Source organism: Balaenoptera physalus, assembly GCF_965194825.1.
Source record: "Balaenoptera physalus genome assembly, chromosome: 10".
Taxonomy (NCBI): domain Eukaryota; kingdom Metazoa; phylum Chordata; class Mammalia; order Artiodactyla; family Balaenopteridae; genus Balaenoptera; species Balaenoptera physalus.
In genome coordinates this window covers 113348268-113365975 of record NC_138889.1, presented here as the reverse complement: position 1 = coordinate 113365975, position 17708 = coordinate 113348268, and the positions used below count along the sequence as shown (strand labels likewise).

General features: G+C 50.3%; 1 long non-coding RNA gene across 1 annotated transcript; it reads right to left on the bottom strand.

The window, feature by feature from the left end:
• Positions 1 to 2042: 2042 nt before the first annotated feature.
• LOC309667712 lies at positions 2043 to 12961 on the bottom strand. Its single transcript, XR_014267911.1, has 3 exons — positions 12544 to 12961; positions 4094 to 4482; positions 2043 to 3306 (listed from the first exon to the last, which is right to left on the bottom strand). It is a non-coding gene; the product is annotated as an uncharacterized lncRNA (long non-coding RNA).
• Between the last annotated feature and the right edge of the window lie 4747 nt (positions 12962 to 17708).

Sequence of the window (17708 nt, the reverse complement as noted above, 5' to 3'; positions counted from 1 at the left end):
TTGATTGTGTGATGCTTTCGGGGTCATTTGCAAAAGCCAGAACTTATCAACCAGCACAGTTTAAATACGTGCCGTCATTGTACGTGAGCTGGACCTCCACACGTGGTCTAAAGAAGCGCAAACAACACACGTTTCACAAAGACGCGTGCACAGGAAAGTGTGTGTTCCACACACTCTGCCTCAGGCGAGAGAAGGCTGACCGGCTCCACTCTGCACCTGCGGCCCAGAGAGGTTACAGAGCAGAGCACCGCAGACCCACCGCGGGGACCACAGTGCCCACACCAGCAGGGAAGGGAGCTTGGGGCTGAGCAGGCCGTTTAATCTCTTACAAAGACACAAAGATCTACAGTGATGTCAGCCCTGGTCACCGGGATTTGGTCACGCCAGCCTCTGTGTTTTTCTGCCACTTCACTGAAAAGGGGAGACAGGTGGGTTCTGACCTGGGCTCTGTACCACTGGCTGCATGACCCGGTGCCAATCTTTAGACCTTAATTTTTCACCCGTGAAAATGAGAGAACACCTATCCCATGGGGTTTTCTCCACAAACGTCAAATGCGGTCATTTTCGCAGAGCGTCTTGGGGACCCTGGCTCAGGGTCAGGAAATGTGAGCTTTGTGTTATCATGAAACTGATGGGGAAAACCAGCACCCACCACGTGACCAGAGGACCCAGGATGCGGGGCCTCACCCTCCGTGAGCAGACGTACACGTGGATCATCAAGTGTCCGTCAGATCATCTTCGTTCTGGCCGGTCGGCACCCTTGGGGGCATGTTTGGGGTCTTCTGACTTGGAATATGGCCAGGGGTTCACCCTCTCCCCGTCCTGCGGGCCCAAGTCTGAATCGAGGTGTCCCAGTGTCGCGCTCCTTCCCTCTGGCTCCAGGGGAGGGTCCTTCCTGCCTCTGCCAGCTGCTGGGGGCCCCACGCGTCTCTGGGCTTATGGCCGCGTCACCCCAACCTCTGCCTGGTCTTCACGGGCCTCCTCCTCGCTCTGTCTCTTCTCTCATCAGGGCACCTGTCATTGGATTTAGGGCCACCCTGGTAACCCAGGATGACCTCATCTCGAGACCTTTAGCTTGATCACAGCTGCAAAGACCCTCTTCTTAAAAAAGGTCACCTCAGGTTCTGAGGGTTCAGATGTGGACTGTATTTGGGGCCACCAATTACACCTCCCAGGGGTGGGAGACCGTGGCCCTGCCCATCCCAAGTCCTCGGGTCAGGACTTCTGACACCGGGGCCAGCACGTCTGCCTCAAGGTCCTCCTTCTGAGCCTGACCTACTCCCTCCCACCGCAAACACACATGCACACGTGCGCACACACTCCACACACACACACACACACACTCCACACACTCCACACACACACACACACACAAACTCCACACACACACACACATCCACACACACACTCCACACACTCCACACACACTCCACACACACACACACACACACTCCACACACACACACTCCCCCCACACACACACACACATACTCCACACACACACACACACACACACACACACACACACGTTTTTCCCTCGGAAAAGTCACACTGCCACGTTCAGTACACTCTGTTCCGTCTCGCTGGACAGGGAGCCCCGCAGCCCCCCTGGGTCACGTGAGCCCTGACCTCTGCCCCTCTGCCCTTGTTGACCTGCAGGGTCACACCTATGGGGGCTTCCTCACCTCACACACGCCCTGTTCTGTGCTCCCTGAGTCCTGTGACCTTAGCTGGGACACAGGAGGGGTGGCGCAGGAGGGCAGGGTGTCCCGAGTCGGGGTGACACTGGGTTCGTGTGGGGGGGATGCCCGGGGTGGGGTACCCATGCCCACAAGGTGTGGAGACAGAGGCTGCTCAGGCCAAACCCCAGCGGTGGGGGGACATCAGCTTGGGAACCTGAGAGGCTGACACTAAGTGACATCTGTCACGGGACTTAAGACACTGGGCTCCCAGGAAGGAAGCACAGAGCAGAGCCCAGGGAGCAGACGGTCATCTCTGTGTCCCTGTTGCCCTGGGAGAGCCTGGGCCACGGGGAGGGCGGCCCCAGCAGCCGGCAAGCACACGGGCCTGGCAGAGCTCGGACGCCTGCTCCAAGGAGGTACCCCCCCCTCGGCGTTCACATCCCGGGGTGCAACTACGCTCACCCCGTCCCGCCACCCCCAAAGGTCCTGCCCCGTTGCAGCACCGATTCCAAGTCCAAGAGCTCATCACATCTCTGCTAAAGCAGGCGTGGGGGTTACTCAGCGCGTGAATCATCCCGGGGCAAAGTTCCTGAGCCGAGGAGCAACTGCCACTCCGCCGGAGTGACACCTCACAGCCCTCGGTTCACCTCTAGAATTTGTAAGAGGCTGTTTCAGAGCAAAACTAGGATAAACAAGATGTGGTCCATCCACACAATGCAACATTACTCGGCCTTAACAAGGAAGGAAATCCTGACACGGGCTACAACACGGATGAACCTTGGGGACATTATGCTCAGAGAAATTAGCCAGACACAGGAGGACAAATCCTGTGTGATTCCACTCCCGTGAGGTCTCCAGAGTCATCACATCCAGAGAGACAGGAAGCAGGATGGCGTGGCCGGGGCTGGGGGAGGGGAGGGGAGTGAGTGTTTAATGGGGGCAGAGTGTCAGGGGGGAAGATGGGAGGTTCTGGAGATGATGGTGTGACGGTAACACAATGCGAGTGCTCTTAATGACAATGTACCCTTAAAAATGTTAAATTTTATGTGTATTTTTATCACAGTGGGGAAAAGAAGAAGAGAAAACAAGAAACACAGCAGTGCGGACCTCTCACTCAGACACAGCCCCACCCTGCGCCCTGGTGTTGTGGGTAGGTTTTGCTTCGAAGAAGCCCTTGGCCTCAGAGCCCACGGGAGGGGGCCAGGGTCCCGCCGCTGCCACGCGTGGGTGCCGGTCGGGCACGGGTGTAGATCCACTATTTGCTCGCGTTCAATCACCTGCAGGCCCTCTGGTTCCACAGAAGGGACGGAGGCACTGTAACACTCCCCCGGGTGCTGTTTCAGGGGCACTCAGGTGACCCGTGCTTCGTGCTGGAGGGTCTCGCAGCTGGCGGGCGGTCAGCGCGGGAGAGGTTTCCTGGGCGTAAAATCAAGATTCCAGTGGGTCCTTCCGGACGGTGACGCGTTCCAGGGAAGAATGGCTCTTGTCTCGTGTCCTTCCTCTCTGATCGTCAGGAACAGAGCCGCTGTGAGAGGGGACGGGAGGCGGTGACCAGCGACCTGGAGAAGGCTGCCCAGGCCAGGAGATGGCCACACCCGGGGCAGGACGGGCCCGACGTCACCCCCTGGAAGCGATTCCAAGAGACAAGCGGCAATCTGCTGTCTGCTAAGGGGGCTTTGGCCAAAGACGCTCTTTTCAGGCGCGGGTCCAGCCTCCCCACACACCCAGCCCAGGCGATGCGGCACGCCACCTGCAGCTGCAGCATCTCAGTGCACGGCCACTGCTCACGGGGTGTCCGCCAGGTGTCCCTGCCAGGGCCAGCACAGGGCCCGGAGGCCCTCCGGCCGACACGGGCTCGCACGTTTTGGCCCTCGGGATTCCATGGGGCTTCACTGCTTTTGTACCAAATATCTTAAGTCATGGCCTGATGTTAGGCCCTAACCCAACCCTAACCCTACCCCTAACCCCTGAATGTGTCCCTGCAAATTCATACGCTGGAGTCCTAACCCCAGGAACTCAGAATGTGACTGTATTTGGAGATGGGGTCTTTAAAGGAGTGATTAAGGTAAAATGAGGCCATTAGGGGTGGCCCTAATCCCATAGGACTGGGAAGAAGAGGAGATCAGGACACAGACACACACAGAGGGACGACCCTGTGAGGACACAGGGAGCAGATGGCCGTCTACACACTGAGGGGAGAGGCCTCAGGAGGACCAGCCCTGCCCACACCTGGATCTGGGATTCCAGCCTCCAGGACTGGAGACAATGAGTGTCTGCGGTTTAAGCCCCCTGGTCTGTGGGACTTTGTTAGGGCGGCTCCAGGAAACTCACACCCCATATTATTCCTGATCACAGGTTATTTCTGTGTCCTGGTTGCTTGGGCACTGACACGGCCCAGGGAAATGACCCACCTCTGCCGCGTCTTTCCACCTGGAATCTGGAGAGCGCGGTCCAGTGTGGCTCTGGTCCCCAAGAGTCTGGCCGCTGCTTCTCGGACTCTGCGTATCACCAGGAAGTCACATTCTGGCGTGGAACACGGGCTTCTCTTCTCCATCCAGGAAGCAGCACTATGGTACTCTATGCTCAGGACGTTTCATCGTTCAGTCCGACACAAACTCCGTCTGGCAGGCGACTCTGGAGGCCCAGCTGAAGCTGCTCGGGGCGAGGTCTGTGGAGAGAGTGACGCCGCCCTTCAGGGTGTCTTATCCTGCTCCCAGTCTCAGGACCTCCCCGGGATCCAGAGGCACAGAGAGGGTCCCTCACCTCCTTCATGGTCAGTGTGCCAGCACCTGCGTCTTCTCTACGGAAAAAAAAAAATGACCTACGTCATTCCAGAAACAGGTCGAAGCCCAGACCACTCTCAGGGGAGTCCTCAGGCCCAGGGCTGGCACCCAGGAGGCACGTGTCCTTAATGGATGCCCAGGTGGGCGAGAGCTGAGTAAGGACACAAGGGGGCACCCAGCTTACAGCTTGCAGAAAGTGAGGTTTCACAAAAGAAGCCACTTTTCACATGCCTACCCGTAAGCCACACCAGGGCACACTTCTTGCTTCTAGGCATTAGCCACAGGAGAGCAGAATTCAGGCTGGGGTCAAAGAGAAGGCCAGCGGGGTAAGAGATTACAAATATGACCTTTAAAACATGCACAATAAAGATTTTCTGCTGTGACAAGACACCAAACCCAGAGGAACGGGTATGTCTCTCACAGCCCTGGCGGGTCTTTCTGCGGCCCTGCCAACCCAGGGCGTTGCCCCCCCAGTGCAGTGCGGTGGGGGTGTGTCTGGCCACCACTGGTCAGTCCCTCCAGGAAGAAGTAGTGGCCAGAGCACTTCTCCCTTCAGGGCTGGTCAGAACCCACTCCTTCATCAGCACTTGGCCACTCTCTTTAGATAGAGAACAGAGTCCCTGGGGAAGGTCTTTCCTAACTAGTTAATTAAAGGAAGAGAGAAGGAGAGATTCTGGCGGTTAGCAACCCTTCTTCAGTATTTGTCGTCGTGGCTCTTGGTCTCACCAGACCCCAGTCTTCCCCTCCTCCCACATCCCCCGCTCCCGCCCACATCACCCTGCACTGGGTCAGCCCACCCTCCGTGGCTCCGCCCGCCAGGCCCTCCAGCCTGGGCTTGCTTCCCTTCCCTCCCCCTCCCCTGCTCCCCCAGCTTCGTTGCGATATAACCCACCCATTTAGAGCCTACAATCCAACGGCTTTTATCGGATCCACAGAGTGGTGCATCCATCACCACCATCCGCTTTAGAGCACATCCCCCACCCCCAGGAAGCCCTGCACCCTCAGCGCTCATAGCCCACTCCCTCCCCTGCCCCCAGCCCCCGGCAACCGCGAATCTCGTTGATTTGCCGATTCTGGACATTTCATATAAATGGAACCATACGGTTTGTGACATTTTGTCTCTGTTTTTTTTTTTCCACTGAGCATAGTGTCCCCAAGTTTCATCCATGTGGTAGCCTGTGTCCGAATCTCCTTCCTTTTTAAGGACGAATAATATTTCACGGTACACACAGACCACATTTTGCTTATCGGTCCATCTATCGGTGGACACCTGGGTTGTTGCTGCCTCTTGGCTGTTGTGAATGACGCTGCTGTGAACACAGGTGTGCAAGTACCTGACTGAGAGCCTGCTTTCATCTCTGCTTCATGCTTCTTTATGGCCAAACAACATTCCACTGTGTGGATACAGCATTTTGTTTATTGACTCATCAGATGCTGGGCATTTGGGCTGTTTCCATGTGTTGCTGTTATGAATAACATTGCTGTGAATATTACAAGTTTTGTGTGGACATATTTTCGTTTCTCTTGGGTATTCCAATGTGTGGTTTTTTCCACACCCCCAAGTGATTCTCCTGTGAGACGCTACCTGGGTGTCTCACAAATTTAATTCAATTCTGACACTACCTGCCTAGACTTAGCATCAGACCCCACAGGTAAAGGGCTCAGTCTCACATCTCCACCTTAAGATGCCAATCCCAAATCCAGGTTGTCACCTGTGCTTCTGACCGACTGGGTACAGGTTGGACGTTCCTAAGACCCCCTCTTGGGGTTTGATTTGCTAGAGTGGCTCACAGAACTCAGAGAAACATTTTACTCACTAGATCATCAGTTTATTATAAAAGGAAGTAACTCAGGCAGAAGAGATGCCTGGGGCAATGTGTGGGGAAAGGGTCAGGAGCTCCCATGCCGTCTCCAGGTGTGCAGTCTCCCAGACCTCCGTGTGTTCACAGCCCGGTCCTTTTCAGTGCTTTGGAGCCTTCATTACCTGATTGATTAAATCACTGGCCACTGGTGATTGAACTGAACCCCCAGCCCCCTCCCCTCCTCAGAGGTCTGGGGGATGGAATGAGAGTGACAGCCCTCTAATCACACCATTGTTCCCCCTGGTGACCTGCCTTTTGTCAAGGGCAAATACAAATCTTAAAAGTGTTCTCCACAGATAATAAAAGACTGTAGCCATCTGAGTGAGTAGACTTAACTTATTCCAACTGTTATTTACAAACTAGTGAGTTTTGTATTGTACGTGACTCGTGACGCAAGTTTTAAAATGGGAACTATGAGATCTCTGTCTGTGTCTGTCTGGGTGACTGTGTGACTGTCTATGTCTGTACTTATGGATATGGTATGTTCCTATCTCTGGAGGGCATTGCCAGACTTAACTTGTCAAAGAGCTCTATGTAATTGACTTAAAGAAAATTAAGTGCTTATATAAATTTTTAGAAATATAATAGAAACTAACCCAAATGAATTTCAGGTTCATGTGATCTGGGAACTTTTCAGTATTAAATTAATATTTGTTATTAAAACTAGTTTAAGTTTGTTGGTTTAATTAATATAGACATTTCTTCAGCATCAACATTAAGTATAATACTTTTATTGTATCAATACCTAGGTTTACTAAAAGTCAAATAGTTCATGTTATCTTTGTTATAAAATTTGTCAGCCAAAAAAAAAGAAAAGTTGGTATGATGATATCTTCATAAGTGAATTAAATGTAAATGAGATAAGAGTTGTTAGGTGAACTCTTTCATTATGTTTTATGATACTTAAAAATATTTTCTCCATTCCTTTTGGTAACTGGAAACTTTAGAGTTTTGTTAAGTTAAATGACGGAAATTTATTAAATATCTAGATCATTCCCCCCAAAATAAGATGCTGAAACATTAATTACTGAACATAGGCTTCCTTTTACAGAGAAACTAAAGAGATTTGGGGCTATTAGTAAATATATTTGGTGCCACCCTGAGTAAAATTATCTGTGAGAAAGTACATGTTTCTAGAAATTGTAAAAAGTATTTATAAATTTGCCAGTCTACAGAATGCTAATGTAAAAGACAGTCCATAATTGCCTACTTCTTCATTTTTACTAGAAATTAAGGTTTCTAAGGGTTAAAATTCTAATTAATATATGTAATTAAAACTACCAAAATTAATAAGAAAAACATCTTCACATGCAAGGCAATTTGTTTTAAAAGGTCCAAGGGATGGAAATGCATTTTGTTAAGGGAAAAAAAGTGACTTTGTCCTAAAGCTGGTAATTTCTAAACGGGAAAGAAAACAGGGGACAAACAATATGGATATAGGAAGTTATAGAAGGTTTGTAAACAAAATGAAACAAAAGAGGGAACGTTTAGAAAGGAATTTTATGTGTGGCTAACATTGGAATGAATTCAATTAAGTAAATGATTTTTAATAACAAAAGCAAGCTGGTACAAAATTAAACTTTGTTTTCTCTGTTGAAAGGAAAAGTTTTCTTAGATTATTGGTCTGATCTTAATGAGAAATTGTAGACAAAGGTTTTCTTTATTTTTAATGTAATCTGTCTAGAAAAACAAAGATTCTATATTGTATAGCTCAGGCTTTTTACAATATATATAACTTTTTATATTTGCCTGTGAAGTCTTTAATTGTTATTTTGGTTAAATGGATAACTAAGCACTGCTTCACAGTTACCTATGATCCTATTTGACCAAGTGTTTTTTTAAAAACTTTTGGTATTTGTTGCAAAATTCCCCGAATCAAATTCTAAATGAAGTCTTTTTGACTTAGACTTAACTTTGAGGTATGAGATGTTTCAGAGGGCCCCTGAAATAACTCAAAGATTTGTTCTCTCTCCTTATAAAAAGGAGATGTTAAACGAATTAGGCTTATTTGATATATTAAATTACACGGGAAGCATTGTCAAATAAGAAGTAATACTAAGCCTCCTTTATGTTGTGTCTGTGTAGGTATATGTTAAATATGTTTCTGAAACTATGTGAAATTTCTGGAAATCTGGTATATCCTGGTATAATGTCATCAGTCATAATTCTAGTTATTATCTTAAAATGCTGTATGTCAGTGAAATAACCTAATTTCCTTGCCAATTGCATTGTGATCAGGTCTTTAACCAGCCATTTTAAGTCTTTTTTCATTTATACACATTGCTTTACTCTGGTCTTTATAAATGTTTCCTCTTCAGAGAGATTCATGGAAAGGGCTCTGACACTTTCTCTAGACTACAGGTTTCTGATAAACTTTTAGATCATACCATTCAACTGGGTAAGAATTTACAGAACTCTACTGAAGAAACTGATGGCTTCATAAAACTACTAACAAAAGGTCAAGATCAAGAATTAATTCCATGGAACTGAATGAACTGGTGAGGAGGATTATCACTTTTATGACTTTTTGTTTTAAACATTGCAGGTCCTTTTATGTTTTGCTTTTCCAGCTTTAAGAAAACCTTTCCTCTCAAGCTATCTAGGACTTGCAGCAATTTGATAAAGCATACCTTTGTAGACAAAGATGAAATATCTATCTTTTCTCCCTACCTGATCCCTCCAGAATTTGGAAACTCTGAGTGGGTATTCTTGTTTCCATGGCAATATAATTATTTGCATAATTTCAATAAGACTGTTCTCCTTATAACAGGACATAATTGGAAACATTGGTTCTTTTCCAAGGCTTTGACTGGAATGTCATATTTGAGAGGGACATGCATAGTCTCAGACCAGAAAGCTTTAAGGAACTAAGCTTGACTTTATGGAGCCAAAAGCCCATTGGGAAAACAGCCTGGGACCTTGCTTACAGGGTTCCCAGCAGCCTAAACACGTGAGTAAGGAAAGTCACTTCCTGGCAGGTGCATAAACCTCAAGATATTTTGGGGACCTGGAGAAAAGAGGAATGTAACCAAATCTGTAGGTATTGCAGGCGAAATCTGATGTCAAGTTCTTGCTTGGCTTTCCTGGCCTCGAGAGGACTTTAAAAGTTCAGTCTGGGGGCTTCCCTGGTGGCGCAGTGGTTAAGAATCTGCCTGCCAATGCAGGGGACACGGGCTCGAGCCCTGCTCCGGGGATCCCACATGCCGCAGAGCAACTAAGCCCATGCACCACAACTACTGAGCCTGCGCTCTAGAGCCTGCGAGCCACAACTACTGCGCCCACGTGCCACAACTACTGAAGCCCACATGCCTAGAGCCCTGTGCTCCGCAACAAGAGAAGCCACCAGAATGAGAAGCCACCACAATGAGAAGCCTGCGCACCGCAACGAAGAGTAGCCCCCGCTCGCCACAACTAGAGAAAAGCCTGCACCCAGCAACAAAGACCCAACGCAGCCAAAAATATAAATAAATAAATAAATAAATAAATAAATAAATAAATAAATAAAAGTTCAGTCTGAGGGGCTTCCCTGGTGGCGCAGTGGTTAAGAATCCGCCTGCCAACACAGGGGACACGGGTTCGATCCCTCGGCCGGGAAGATCCCACATGCCGTGGAGCAACTAAGCCCGTGCGCCACAACTACGGAGCCTGCGCTCTACAGCCCGCGTGCATAGAGCCCGTGCTTCACAACAAGAGAAGCCACCTCAATGAGAAGCCTGTGCACCGCAACGAAGAGCAGCCCCTGCTCGCCGCAACTAGAGAAAGCCCAAGTGCAGCAGAGAAGACCCAACACAGCCAAAAATAAACAAATAAATAAATTTTTTTTAAAAGTTCAATCTGAGATTCTTTATGAAAAGTTCCAGCAAAGCCAATTTAAATGATCATAAAAATATGAACCATTGCTATTCTTGTTCCACTTATGTAAATAATTGGGTTGAGTTTATTGAAATCAGACTTATTTTGCAAAAAAATTAATTTGGCTAACTTTGGTAGAAATGAGGGTAATTTTAGAGAGAAAAGTTATGTTTCAGTAATACTTTTGTGGATATCAGGTTCTAGTGCTGTTAAATCGCCTTTGAGGTTTCGGTATTTACCCATAATCTGGACTAGATCCTGAATTCTCCTAGTTCCCTCTAATATCTGGCTATGACTCCAAACTAACATTTCCAGTTTTCCTCCCATCCCTTTGCCTTGGAAATGTTTAGAACTAAAAATGCCCTTTTCCCAAAGTCATGCAAGCTAACATCAAACAACTTGATATAAACTTCAGAGAAATCACCATAACAGCTCATGTACAGACAATCTTCACGCCTGCTGTTGTATGAGCCACTCAGAAAGTTTACCTAAACCCTTGATGACATGATCAGAGACATTTCACACTGCAAAAGATGCTCTGACCCTGACATCGAGAAACCTTCAGCGGGCTCCCCTCTGGACTTAGTGCCTTATTGTGACCCGGATTGCAACTCATTATACTAATCGTTGTTCTAATCTGTTCTCTCTTTGTTGTTTTTAAAGTGTTTATGCTTTGTGTCTCTCTCTGCTGTCCTGTGATGCCCTCCACAGAAGTGATGACAGTTTGATGTCAGGATGACTGACCACTCCTGTAAGATTCCTCCTGATAATCCACTTTGAGCTCATTTTTCTGTGCGGTGTGAGGGACCTGCCCCTAGGAGTGATTCCTGATTCCTCTGCCTGCAAGTCCCTCTCCACCACCTGCTACCTGGAAAACTCCTATGTGTACATCAAGACCCTGCCCCGTCATTGACATATATACACTACCAAATGTAAAATAGGTAGCTAGTGGGAAGCAGCCGCATAGCACAGGGAGATCAGCTCCATGCTTTGTGACCACCTAGAGGCGTGGGATAGGGAGGGTGGGAGGGAGACGCAAGAGGGAGGGGATATGGGGATATATGTATATGTATAGCTGATTCACTTTGTTATACAGCAGAAACTAACACAACATTGTAAAGCAATTACACTCCAATAAAGATGTTAAAAAAAAAACCAAAAAAACCCTGCCCCATGTCGCCTCCTGTGTTAAGGCTGTCGCCACACTCCTGGACAGCTTTAACTGCTCCCTGGGATGTGGGCTCACAGCCAGTCCTGCGCTGAAGCTGGTCATCTCTGAGCCACACCCTTAGGTGCACAGGAGGTGTTGCTGATAATCATGCAGCCAACATTTACGCCAACATTCACCGAGCAGGGCCTACGGCAGGGACTTTGCAATCCCCCCGCTCTTTGCAAGAGCCACACAGCCCCATGATACAAGTGGGGAAACTGTGGCTCAGGGACATAAGCACCTTTCCCAAGTCCACACAAGTAGTGAATGAATGGATAGATGAACAGATGAATTGTTTCTAAAGAGATGGATTCTACGTGATGAGACTAAATTGAAGCCCAAAACTCTTTCTTTGAGCCCCTGAGAGTATCTTAGAGGTGTGCCCTAAGAAACACAAAAATCAGATACCCAGTGTAGGGGATGTCAACGGATAAAACAGCTACACTGGAGAGCAACCTCGTGGGCTTTCAAGAGAATCTGCTAAAACCCAGAATTCCTATAACTAGCAGCTCTTGCAAGACATTGGGTGTTAATTTTCCAAGTGCTAACTAATTCAGAGATGTTTGGAGTGTAAGTTCCATAAAACACAATCTCTGGGAACAAAATTCCATTGTAACAAAGCCGGGTCTTTGTTTTTAATACGCGTCCTAATACATCTTCAAGATGGAGCGAACCTGCTGGCCAGTTTTCTCCAGGTGGTCCCTGCCTGGTTGTGAGCGAACAGATCAGCCCAGCGAGGGGCTGGTCTTGCGGGTACCGGCCTCCCTCCCCCCTCCCCGCTCCCCGCTCCCTGTGCCACCCAGCTTCAGCCCTGCAGGCCCGGCGGGGGCCAGCGCTGGGTCAAGGCCACTGCACCATCCCCCGCCATCCAAACCCCCACCCCAGCTCACCCCAGCTCCAGCCCCACCCCAGCCCCGCCCCGCCCCCACCCCACTCCACTCCACCCCCCACCCCAGCCCCGCCCCCCACCCCACTCCACCCCAGCTCCAGCCCCAACCCCCTCTCCCTACCCCACCACCCTCTCCCTACCCCACCCCCACTCACCCAGCCCCGCCCCACCCCTTCCCGTGCCTTCTTACGGCAGCCGCCCCCCATCTCGGCCCCGCCCGTGGAGCGCTCGGAGGCGCATCTCTACAGGAACCGCCAGTCCTTACTTTCACTCTGCACGGAGCTCGGAAACACGCGCCCTACTCGTGGCTCCGCGGCCTCCTCGGCAGCCAGTCCGCGGGCCGAGGAAGTGACCGCTGATGCCCAGGAGGTCGGAAGCACGGCCGTCCTTAAACGTTAACGTGTATTAGCTTACAGTCAAATAACCTGCAGTAAAGCCGGAACCACCGCTTCCTAATCATCTGCCGGCCCCTCGCTGCTCCGCGTGGGGCGCACCCGCGTGGACCGCAGAGGCTGCCGCGCACCTCCGCCAACTCCGGCTCGGAGCCCACGTGGGAGGACTTAGCAAGAAAATCCGCCAAGGCCACGCCTCAGGCCTTGACTCCCGTTCTGCTGATGGTGTCGCCTTCAGGAGGCGGTAGAGAGTGTTCATAATGCAGATCAAACCCAGATGGAAAGTTTCTTCCTCCCGCGGAGGCCGGCTGGGGGGGGAAGGGGGGGACAGGGTCCCGCCTCGCGACACCGTGACCCTGCTCCTCGGGGCGATCCCTGCTGGACGGAGCTGTGCCCAGTGCAGGCTCCAAGTCAGGTGGTCCACTAGGACCTTCTATCTCACGCTCACCAAGCCAGCTCCTTGCAGGGGCCTCGGTGTGCCGGGCCCAGACCCCCAGGCCCAGGGAGGGCGGTGGTCTCATTGATGACGATGATGATGACACAGACCCCGAGCTGACCGTATGAGCAGGACGGCTCCGTTGCTCCGTGGTTTGGTGTAAGCGCCTCGCTGTCTCTAACTCTGCACCTGCCCCAGTGTTGGCGCTTGTCTGTCTCCCCTGAGCCGGAGCCGGGACGCCCGCAGAGCCCGGAGTTCTGGGGGCCCCCAGGGCCCTGCCCTCCGCTGCTGTCATTCCCCCGGTTTCCCTTCACAGGCAGGTTTTCTTTCGTGTCCCCATTGGTGGGCTCGCCTCCCTCCCAGGCATGGTTTTTATTCCATTTCATCTTCACTTGAGAAATGTCGTTAGAAAGAATTCGGGGGAGAGATTCTCAACTCCTGCGTCCTCTGTTCCCGGGTCTCCGCCGCCCCCTGGCGGCTGCCTCGGAGGCAGCACCCGGAGCCCGCGGCCCTGGGGACACGGCCCCCTGTGCGGGGAGGCGGGGTGGCCGCAGGAGGACAGCGGCCGGTTACGAGAATGAAAAAAAGCTGGGGGGGAGGAGGAGCCACACTGCCGTCGGTTCCGCTTACAGGGCGTCAAGGTCCCCCCACGTCCTCCCATCGCCTCACCACGGCGGGCCTCTTCCCGTTGCTCTGGGTCTGGAAGCCTCCCTCTGCGCCCCACCCCACGCCGCGTCAACCCCCCTCTCTCCTTCCGCCCTCTCTCTTCTCTGTGTCTCTCTGTCTCTCTGTCTCTGTTTGTCTCCCTGTCTCTTCTCTCTGTCTCTGTGTCTCCCAGTCTCTGTGTCTCTCTCCTCCCAGGGTTCTCCTTCCTCAGAGAACACTTTCCTTCTCCTTCCGCTTGCTGTGGTTGGTCTTCCTGCGTCTCTTTTGTCCCGTGCTGGCGGCTCCCTTCCCCGGAACTCACCCACGGCCGCAGGCTCCAGCCTTTCCCCTGCACAGGTCCTCGTCCTCCGTCTGCCCTGGTCCCCCTGCGACCCCGCCCCTCAGTCCCTGGGCCCCATCTTCACAGTGTGTCCCAGGCTGGCGATTGTCCATGTGGCTGGAGCTGTCCCCAGCACTGAGACCCCCTCCGTGACCACTGGCCCTGCAGCCCTCGGGGGCACCTGGGCCAGCAGTGGACGGCCATCTGGAAGGCTGGACCGTTGCCAGCTGCTCGGCCACCAACAGGAAATTGTTTCCTTTTCAGAGCATCTGTGGAAACTCACACAACATCCCTGAAAGGACAGAACCATCTCACCGTGGGTTCTGCGCTGCTCCTTGCCAGTGCAGTTTCGGTGCCTGTCACCGATCTTTCACTGGGTGTCATCGGGCGTCCCCTGCTCCTGGCATCGGGGACACAGAGGAGAAGGGGCCGAGCCCTGCAGCCTTGGGGCCGACGTGTGCACGTGTGTGAGCGTGTGTGTGCATCTGTGTGAGTGTGTGTACGGGCGTGTACATTTGTGCTGTGGGTGTATAGTTGTACCTATGAATGTGTGGTGTATCTGTGTGCATGTGCACACACGTGTGTACCTGTGGGTTTTATGTGGGCGTTTCAAACCCAGCATAAGAGCGGCTTCTCCTCTTGCTTCCGAGGAGGGCAGAGATGCTGACTGACTGCACCTAAAGAGGGTGATGGGCACCCCACCCCGGGTGCGTAAGGGACTCCAAAAACCATAATAAGCAGACCAAACGTGTGTGTGTTATCACCACTGCGCTCTGACCCTCGTAAACAATGTCGGTAACATGTCCCCCCGGAACGGCAGCTCCTCTGTAACCCCCGACAGGAGGCTGATTCCCGGTATCAACAGAAAAATATCTTCCAACCTATGTTAAGATTTTATAGCTAATCAACAAGGACCTACTGTACAGCACTGGGAACTCTACTCAGTATTCAGTAATAAACTATATGGGAAAAGAACCTGAAAAAGAATGAGTATATGTATCAATGAATCACTTTTCTGTACACCTGAAACTAACACAACGTTGTAAATCAACTCTAATACAAAATAAAATTTTAAAATAAAATAAATTAAATTAAAAATAGGTTTGAAAGGTAGCCACCAGGAGAACAGAAATTGGGTGAAGAACTTCCAAACCATCATCAAGACAAAAAATGGAACAAAGAAAATTCAGTCAATACAATGAAAGGCTTGGGGAGAGGGGTAACAGTAAAAACCATGGTAAATAAGAAATACAAGACCAGACGGCCAGGTAAATGCAAAGCTGCTAATGATCACAGAAAAGCATCAAGGGCTTAGGTCCCCACTAAGAATCTTCCAGATTTGAGGGCGTGGGAGAGGGATTAGTGGACAATTCTGTATGCTGTTTATAAGAGATGCAGTTAGAAGCTAAATGAAAAGGAACCTTTGAACAGAGAGGGAAAGACAGAGATTAAAGCCGCCACGCACACAAAGAGAAAACCGTTGTGCCACTCTATGTCTGAACAAGTCTTAATTAAAGTAGAATGAAGATGGAAAGACTTAATCGAGAAATAGGAAGGTTTTATATGGACTAAAGGTATAATCCTCCAAAAAGACGTAACAGTAATGAATCGTGCAGCTAAATGCTCACCTTCAGGATGCCGGAAGCAAAACCCTTTAGGACTTTTCGGGTGAGCTCCACGCTCACAGTGAGAAACCAGACACGCTCACAGAAGCTGATGAAGTAGAAGGTAACGGGGACGGGAAGGTGGACTCGCTCAGTGCCACACGGGGGCCGGAAGCACCCACGAGCTCCCTCGGTGCCCCAGTAACGCAGGGCCCCGTTTCCCGGGACCCTTTAAAGAGACCTTCGTAAACAACTTCCTGGTTAAAGCCGCCTGGAAATGGCCTCACGGCAGCACCGCGGGCGTTTCCTGGAGAACGGGGGTGGGGGGGGAAGCTGAAGCCAGAAAGCACAGAGCAGATGCCCCCAGGGAAGGGCTCAACGAGGCAGGAGGAAACTGAGAAAACAGGAAATTGACAAGTAGACCTGCCCAGGAAAACCCAAAGCTGGACTTTGGGGAAAAATGAATTTTATTAAAGATAAAAGACAAAAAAGTAAAATAATGACAGAAACTAAAGGGATGTCAAAAGTTAAAAGAGAACTTCATGCACAAGTTTCTACCCAGCACTCTGAAGGTCTAAATGAAACTGAGGAACTACGGGATGAAATGGACTCGTTCATTTCTCCCCAGATATTTGGGGGCGTTTCCTGTGAGCCAGGGACAGACAGACGGACAGGGACCACTGCCCTCGGGGCACTGACTCTCTAAGGAAACTAGACGATGACCAGGAGTACGTGACGTGGTGGCCGTCCGCCGGCCATCGACACCAGGGAGACCCACAGAGCAGGTCCGAGCAGCGGGCAGTGCCCCCTCACGTGGGAGCGGCCAACAGTGAAAGATGGACAGCGGTCCTGGCCCTGGGACCAGCCTGCCCGCACCAGCGTCCCCCTGCAGCCGACAGGCGTTCACACACTCACAGTCACACACACACACACACCCGGTAATACAGACAGACACAAATACACGAGCATGCACAATTAAACACACAGACACACCTGGTGATACTCACAGACACAATCACATGCAGTCTTACACACAGACACACACAAAGGAAAAAAGGATGTGAAGGAAAACCACAGGCAGCATCACAGGAGACTATGGACGCAAACACCCTGCAGGTTTCCATTTCACGTCTGTTTCAGCTGCACAAGCCACACACAGGCATCACACACAACGCAGACAATGGTTCGAAGCCCCAGGCCCTCCCCTTCCCAGAGTTAAATGCCGGGTCATTGTTTGGAATCTCTCAGGCACGCCCACGTGGAGGTACGTAGTGTTCTGAACCTGCCTAAATAAAACACCAGCAAAAAACCAAGCGAGGGATCAAAAGAGTAACTGGTCCTCGACCGAAGGAAGCCTCCTCTCGGCCTGCGAGGGTGTTTCCACGCTACCACGTCCATCAGTGCGATTCCGTACGTTAGGAGCTCAGAGGTGAAAACTCTCAGTGAATCAGGAGCACAAAAGCACATCCTTCATTCATGAAGCTGGAAACCTACAGCAACTGCCCTGTTTATTTCTTAGACATTAAAAGCATTCCATTAAAATCCAGTGTCAAACACTGAGAACTACGCCGAGGAGAACTGACTTCCTAACAGTACTGAGTCTCAAGTCCATCAATATAGCGTATTTCTCAATTTTTAGTGATAATCTTTAAATTCCCTCAAAATGTCATGACTTTCACCAGAGTGGTCTTATACATCTTCTGTTAGATTCATAGTTATTTGATATTTTTGATGCTTATTACAAGTGTCAGCTTCCAAATTCTATTTTCAACAGTTTGTTGCAGGCACATAAATAATTGATTTCTGTGTATTGATTTTTTTTTTACTGTGGTAAAATATATAGAACATAAAAGTTACCATTTTAACCATTTCTAAGGGAACAGTTCAGTGGCATTAAGCACATTCACATTGTTCTGCAACCACCGCCATCATCCAGCTCCAGAATGTTTTCGTCACCCCAAATAGAAACTATATACCCTGTATATTGATTTTGTATCAATCAATCAAGGCTGT